The sequence below is a fragment of the Mustela putorius genome, unplaced genomic scaffold, assembly GCF_011764305.1.
Source record: "Mustela putorius furo isolate JIRA1106 unplaced genomic scaffold, ASM1176430v1.1 tig00001059_pilon_pilon_pilon, whole genome shotgun sequence".
Classification (NCBI taxonomy): Eukaryota; Metazoa; Chordata; class Mammalia; order Carnivora; family Mustelidae; genus Mustela; species Mustela putorius.
In genome coordinates, this window is record NW_025421553.1 from 2,552,501 (window position 1) to 2,560,834 (window position 8,334).

Consider the following 8,334-nt stretch of genomic DNA (forward strand, 5'->3'; position numbering starts at 1 on the left):
GAGAGGGGGAAGCCGACTCCCTGCTGAGCAGAGAGTCCAATGTGGGACTTGATCCCAGGACACTGAGATCATGACCTGAGCCGAAGGCAGAGGCTTAACCCACTGAGCCACCCAGGTGCCCCTCTTTTGGGAAATTTATTTAAAAAATCCTGCAAAAATCCAAACCCCCAGAACATTCTAAGTTATGTGCACACTAGAAATATCTAATCCCCAAAACAGTAAAAAGTATCTAAAACAAAGAAAGAAAAAATTATCAATTGTAGTTTTTGATGTTTGTATAGACACTCAAAAATTTATATTCAGAATGACCCCTGTTGCAAGATAAGAGAAAGCTTTAATTCCAAGCTAAAATAGCTTTTTGGCATGACCGGGTCTTTAAAAAGTAGTTTATCACATAAAAATAATGTTAGCATGATATTTTTGTTTGTATAAGACCAAGGTTTTATACATGAATTTCTCATGTATATTTCTCATGAATTAAACTTTATAAATTTCCTGAATGATTTTATGAGTTAAGTAAGTTACCACTGTTTCCATAGCTTGTTTTAAATGAAAGATGATATGTATACAATTTTAACTAAATGATATTATAATAATAGACTTTTTTATTTATTTTATTTAATTAATTTATTTATTTTTAAAGATATTATTTATTTGTTTGACAGACAGAGATCACAAGTAGGCAGAGAGGCAGACAGAGAGAGAGGAGGAGGAAGCAGGCTCTCTGCTCTGCAGAGCAGAGAGTCCTATGCGGGACTCGATCCCAGGACCCTGAGATCATGACCTGAGACGCAGGCAGAGGCTTTAACTCACTGAGCCACCCAGGCGCCTTAATAGACTTTTTTATTGTGGTAAATATATATATATATGACATAAAATTTACCATTTTGGCCATTTTAAAAAGATGTTATGTATTTATTTTAGAGAGATAAAAAGAGAGAGGAGAGAGGCAGAGGGAGAGAGAAAATCCCAAACAGACTCTGCACTGAACTCAGAACCCAAAGTGGGGCTCAATCCTATGACCCCAAGACCATGACCTGAGCTGAAATCAAGAGTTAGATGCTTAACCAAGTGAGATACCCCGGTGTCCCAATGTTTTTCTTTCTTTCTTTCTTTTTTTTTTTTTTTTTTAAAAAAACCTTGTTTTTAGAGAATAGGTTCATAGTGAATTGAGTGTAAAGTGCACAGAGTTACTCTAAAACTTTTGCCCCCACACATGCATAGTCTCACCCACTTTCAACATCCTACACCAGTGTGGTACATTTGTTATCTTTAATGAGCCTACACTGACACATCATTATTGCCCAAAGTCCATAGTTTACATTAAGGTTCACTCTTGGTATTGTACTTTCTCTGGATTTTGATAAATGTAGAATGATATGTATCAATCATTATAGTATTACACAGAACAGTTTCATTCCATTCCATGCTTTGCCTATTCATCCCTTCTTCTCTCCCAATCCCTGACAACCACTGATCTTTTTACTGTCTCCATAATTTTGCCATTTCCAGAGCTTCATATAATTAGAATGATACAATATGTAGCTTTTTCAGATTGGCTTCTTTCACTTAGCAATATGCGTCTAAGGTTCTTCCATGTCTTTCTACGGTTTTGAGCTCATTTCTTTGAAGCACTGAGTTATATTCCATTGTCTGGATATACCTGTTTATCGATCCATTTACCTAGTAAAGGACATCTTGGTTGCTTCCAAGTATTGTAATTTTGGATCAAGCTACTATAAACATCAGTGTGCCTATTTTTGTGTGGACGTAAGTTTTGTTTTTTTTAAAAAAAGATTTTATGTATTTATTTGTCAGAGAGACAGAGAGAGAGCGCTCACACAGGCAAGGGAGTGGCAGGCAGAGGGAGAAGCTGGTTCCCCACTGAGCATGGAGCCCGACATGGGACTCGATTCCAGGACCCCGGGATCATGACCTAAGCTGAACCAGGCAGGTGTCCCTGGACACAAGTTTTCTACTTGTTTGGGTAAATACCAAAGAGCATGATTGCTGGATCGTATGGTAAGAGTATGTTTAGTTCTGTAAACCGACAAGCAGTCTTCCAAAGTAGCTGTACCATTTTGCATTTCACCAGCAATGAACGAGAACTCCTTTTGCTCCACATCTTCACAAACATTTGGTGTTTTCATGTTCTGGATTTTGACAATTTTGATAGCTGTGTGGTGGTATCTCATTGTTACTTTAATTTGCATTTTTTTGATGACCTGATGTGGAACATCTTTCCATATGTGTATTTACCATTTGCATATTTTTGCAGTCAAATGCTCTACCACTGAGCTATACCCCCATCATTTGCATATCTTTGATGAGTTGTCTGTTCATGTCTTTTGCCCCCATTTTTTTTTAAAGATTTTATTTATTTATTTGACAGAGAGAGATCACAAATAGGCAGAGAGGCAGGCAGAGAGAGAGAGAGAGAGGGAAGCAGGACCCCTGCTGAGCAGAGAGCCCGATGTGGGACTCGATCCCAGGACCCTGAGATCATGACCTGAGCGGAAGGCAACGGCTTAACCCACTGAGCCACCCAGGCGCCCTTGCCCCCATTTTTTAATTGGAGTGTTAGCTTTCTTTTTCTTTTTTTAATAGTTTTTTTTTTTTTTAAAGATTATTCATTAGAGAGAGAGAGAGAGAACAAGCAAGGGGAATGGCCGGCAGAGGGAGAAGCAGACTCTCCACTGAGCAAGGAGCCACATGTGGGACTTGATCTCAGTACCCTGGGATCATGGCCTGAGCAGAAGGCAGAAGCTTAACCAACTGGACACCCAGGTGTCCCCTGGATTGTTAGTTTTCTTATTGCTGAGTTTTAAGAGTTCTTTGTATATTTTGGATAACAGTTCATTATCACTATGTCTTTTACAAATATTTTCTCCCAGTCTGTGCCCTGTCTTTCCATTGTCTTGACAGTGTTTTTTGCAGAGCAGAAATTTTAAATGTTAATGAAAATTAAATTATTATCAATGGTTTATTTCAAAGATCATGACTCTGGTATTGTCTTTAATAAGTCATTGCCATATCTAAGGTCATCTAGGTTTTCTCCTGTTATCTTCACAAAGTTTTATAGCTCTGCATTTTACATTTAGGTCTATGATCCATTTTGAGTTAATTTTTGTGAAGGGTGTAGGGCCTGGGTTAGAGTCTTTTTTTTTTTTTTTTTTTTTTGCCTATGGATGTCCAGTTCTTCCAGCACCCTTTGTTGAAAAAACTATCTTTCCTCCATTATATTGTCTTTGCTCCTTTGTCAAAGAGCAGTTGACGATATTTATGTCGGTCTATTTCTGGGCTCTCTATTCTGTTCTATTGATATATTTGTCTATTCTTCCAGCAATACCTCACTGTCTGGATGATTGTAGCTTTATAGAAAGTCGGGTAGTGTCAGTCTTCCAACATTGTTCTTTTTCTTCATATTGTGTTGGCTATTCTGGTCAGCCCTTTTACCCTTCTGTAGAAACTTTAGAATGAGTTTGTTGATATCCACCAAATAATTTGCTGGGATTTTGATTGGGATTGCATTGAATCTATCTATAGATCAAGTTGGGATGAACAGACATCTTGACAATATTGAGGCTTCTTACCCAAGAACATGGAATATCTATTCATTTAAGTTATTTGATATTTTCATTAAAGTTTTGTAGGTTTTTTTTTTTTTTTAAGATTTTGTTTATTTGACAGGGAGTTAGAGAGAGCACAAGCAGGCAGAGCAGCAGGCAGAGGAAGAGAGAGAAGCAGTCTCCCCACTGAGCAGGGAGCCCAGTGTGGGGCTCGATCCCAGGACCCTGGGACCATGACCTGAGCTGAAGGCAGCCGCTTAACCGACTAAGCCACCCAGGTACCCCTGTAGATACCTTTATATAAATCTTGTATATATTGGGGTACCTGGCTGGCTCAGTTGATAGAGCATACAACTCTTGATTTTGGGGTTGTAAATTTGAGCTCCACGTTGGGTGTAAAGATTACTTAAAAATAAAATCTTGAAAAAATCCCGTATATATTTTGTTAGTTTTATACCTAAGTACTTCATTTTGGGGGGTGTTAATGTAAATTATGCTATATTTTTAATTTCAAATTCCACTTTTCACTGCTGGTATATAGGAAAATGATTGACTTTTGTATATCCACCTTTTATCCTACAGACTTGTTAGAATCATTCATTAGTTCCAAGTGTTGATTCTTTTGGATTTTCTAGATAGACTCTATCAAAGTTCATTTGATTGAACAAAGTTTTATTTCTTATTTTTCAGTCTGTATATTTTAATTTCCTTTTCTTGGGGCACCTGGGTGGCTCAGTTAAGTGTCTGCCTTTGGCCCTGGTCATGATCTCAGGAGTCCTGGGACTGAGTTCCGTATCAGTCTCCTTGCTTGGCAGGGAGCCTGCTTCTCCCTCTCCTGCTCTCCCTGCTTGTATTCCCTCTCTTGCTGTCTCTCTCTGTCAAATAAATAAATAAAATCCTTAAAAAAGAAAAGAAAAGAAAAAAAATCCTTTTTTTATTGCATTAGTGAGGATTTCAGTACAATGTTGAAAAGTAGTGATGGGAGGGGACATCTTTGCCTTGTTTCTGATTTTAGCAGGAAAGCTTTGAGTTTCTCACCATTAAGAATGATGTTAACTGTAGGTTTTTTGTAAAACTTTTACCAAGTTGAGAAGGTTTCCCTCTATATATTTTTCTGAGAGTTTTTATTATGAAGGGATGTTGGATTTTGTCAAATCCTTTTCTGCACCTATTAAAATGATCATGTCATTTTTCTTCTTTAGCCTGGTGATGCATATACATGTGGAGATGTTGTGCTGGAATTGATAAAGTTCTAAATTGGAATTGATAAAGTTCTAAAGTTTCTTGCTGCCATTGCACTGGGGAATATAAATGTAACAACCAGAGACTTAGACCTTAATTCCTTTTGAATCCCCAGTCTCTGCATCAACAATGACAGGCACCTATATTTGAAAGTTAAGAGCCCTATCTGTTTTGTATACTTGTTTGTACTAGCATAGCCCTTTATGAAAGAAACTGAGCAATTACTACCTTCTAGGTGCCTTTTTTTGTTTTTTGAATCATAACTTTTGGGCAAAATAGTATGCAAGGTATATCGCATATGTGCATATAAAAATTCGAACAACTTTTTTGTGAAGCCTATCATACATAGAGAAGAGTATGTAAAATGAATATTTGCAGCTGGAAGAGAAATAATTTAGATAGCTGTATACCCATCATTCAGGTTGGGAAATAAGCTGGTCCCAGAACCTTAAGGTTCTTAAGGGCGTATCATGTTCCCCACATCCCCCAGATAATGACTAGCCTCACTTATTAATTAGTTTTCTTTGCTTTTCTTTGTAGTTTTACTATAAATAACGTACTCCTAAATAACACGCTGTATTGTTTTGAAAACCCCAGAAACAAACTTAAGCCCATCTGTGCAAGAAAAAGGCAGTATGGTCACTGTCAGATGAAGTTCCAGAAGATAGACTGAGTAGAGTCTGGGTAGAGTAGGTTCTGGGACATAGCCTTGGCTTTGCTGTCCTTGAGTTTTCAAGGGCCTCCAAGGAAGTCAGTGGGCAAGATAATGAGTGATAATGAGTGAGGCCATTCTCCTTCAGCATTCTCCTGGGGTTTCCTTCACCAGGAGATCCAAGTTGGATCTTTTGGTTCCATTGACCTGTTTCTTCCTCTTTCTTGTTTATATTGTGTTTTGGTGAAACATCTTTCAGTAGCCTTTCACGAAAAGGGATTTGGAAGGTCATTTTTTAGACCTTGCATGTCTGAAAACATCTGTATTCAACCTTCCCACTTGATGGATACTTCGTCTTGGATATGGAATTCTAGGATGGAAATTATTTTCTTTCAATATTTTGAAATGATTACTCTCTTGTTTTCTTATCTCCATTGTGGTTGTTGATAAATTTAAAGCCATTCTGACTCTTGATCTTTTTGTGTGTGTGACTTGTTTTTTCCACTCTCTCTTCGGGTTTTAGAATTTTCCATTTGTCCCCAGTGTTCTGAAACCTCATAGTAACTTTCTCTATTGTGTACATATAGATTTTTGAAGGGCTCTTCCAACCTTCCAACCTTCCAAACTTCCAGCCTTCCAAGATCTTCAGTTCTGGCAACATTCCTTCAATTACTATTATTTGTTGTGATTCTTTATTATTTCTTCCCTTCCATTTTCTCATTTGGATGTTTAAGGAGAGTTGCTCTAACTTTTCTCATCTTTTTTCCTTCTTCTTCTTCTTCTTTTTATTTTCTACCCCTTTTCCTTTGCTCTACTTTCTGGGAGATTTTCTCAAATTATCTTGCAACTTTTACATGGCATTTTTCTTTTTTTAAATTTTTATTTAAATTCAATTTCTTTAACATATATACATTACATCTTTCCATTTATGTTTTCAGGTTTTATTTACTTATTTATTAATGATTTATTTATTTGAGGCGGGGCAGAGGGAGAGGGAGAGGGAGAGAATCTCCAGCAGACTCCCCAGTGAGTGCAAAGCCAGATGCAGGGCTCAATTCCAGGACCCTGAGATCATGACCTGAGCCGAAACCAAGAGTCAGACACTTAATGGACTGAGCCACCCAGGCGCCCCTATGCTTTTAGGTTTTAAATTCCCTCAGGAAAATTGGGTAGCTCAGTTTGTTAAACATCTGTGTTTGGCTCAGGTCATGATCCCAGGGTCCTGGGATTGAGCCCCACACTGGACTCCCTGCTCAGTGGGGAGCCTTCTCCCTCTTCCTTTGCCCCCCCGCCCCCCGCTTGTGCTTGCTCTCTCTGTCTCTCTCTCTCTGTGTGTCAAATAAATAAAATAAAATAAAAATTCCCAACAATGTTTTTTTTTCTTCTTTTGAATGTTCCTTCTTCCTATTTCCCTCCCTCTTTTTTTTTTTTTTTAAGATTTTATTTAGGGGCACCTGGGTGGCTCAGTGGGTTAAAGCCTCTGCCTTCGGCTCAGGTCATGATCCCAGAGTCCTGGGATTGAGCCCCACATAGGGCTCTCTGCTCCGCAGGGAGCCTGCTTCTTCCTCTCTCTCTCTGCCTGCCTCTCTGCCTACTTGTGATCTCTGTCTGTCAAATAAATAAATAAAATCTTTAAAAAAAAAGAAATTGTACCACTATTAAAAAAATATTTATTTATTTCACAGAGAGAGATCACAAGTAAGCAGAGAGGCAGGCAGAGAATGGGAAGCAGGCTCCCTGCTGAGCAGAGAGCCCAATGCGGGCTTGATCTCAGGACCCTGAGACCTTGACCTGAGCTGAGGGCAGAGGCTTAACCCACTGAGCCACCCAGGCGCCCCTATTTCCCTCCCTCTTCGCCCTTCCTTCTATCCCTCTTCCCTTTCTTTGTTCTTTTTCTTTTTAGAAATAATACATGTCATATATATGTATATGTATATATATATATCTTTAAGATATATATTATTAATATATTTATATATCTTAAACATATATTTAAATATCAGTGATAGCTTTCAAAATCTTACTCAATTTTAGAGTTTACATACAGTAGTATTCACTCATTGGATATACAATTTGAAGAGTTTTAACACATGCGTAAAACGTTCTTTCCCTGCATGGTGTCTATTTCCTCCAGGTTAGTTTTTTTCTCTTTTGTTTAAATGTGTTAGACATTTTTCTCAGAGGTCTAGCAATTCCTGGTTCCCTGTTTGTGATTAAAACTGGGTACTAAGAAAACATAGTGGGAGCTTCACAGCGGGTGATGATGTGGGCCATTTGTTGGGGGTGGGAGTCTCCAGGAAGGAGCCCTCCAATCTCCTGCCTAGAGGGAGGGGTGTGGCTGCCACCTCAGGGGGGGCCCCAGGGAGGGGTTGGAGAAGTAGGGGGCATCTTGGCATTCAGCATTTTGAATGCAGCTGGTGACTTAACTGCCTGCTTTTGGTGTGCCACTCTGTCTTATTCCCCTAAGTGTATCTCTGTTACCTGTTAGCTTAGACTAGTATCTGTTTACTCTCCTGCTGGGAAAGATGAGAAAGTCAGCATACTTGTGCTCTTTTCGGAATCCAGTTTCTTTAATTATTTCTAAGTTTATGTTCTGGAGCCACAAATGTGGCTGTTATCTTCGCCTCCATTGCACAGTTAAACATATTCAGTGCAACACAACTGACTTGGTTGCTGGTGTAATCGCTAGTTTTTCTGCTCGTCTTTGCCTGAAAATCATCTTCTAGGACAGTGCTTCTCCAGCTTTTATGTTCATAAGATTCACCTGGGGATCATGTCAAACTGCTGATTCTGGCTCAGCAGGTCTTGGATGGGGCTCAAAAGTCTGCAAGTCTGGGGCGCCTGGGTGCCTCAGTGGGTTAAGTCCTCTGC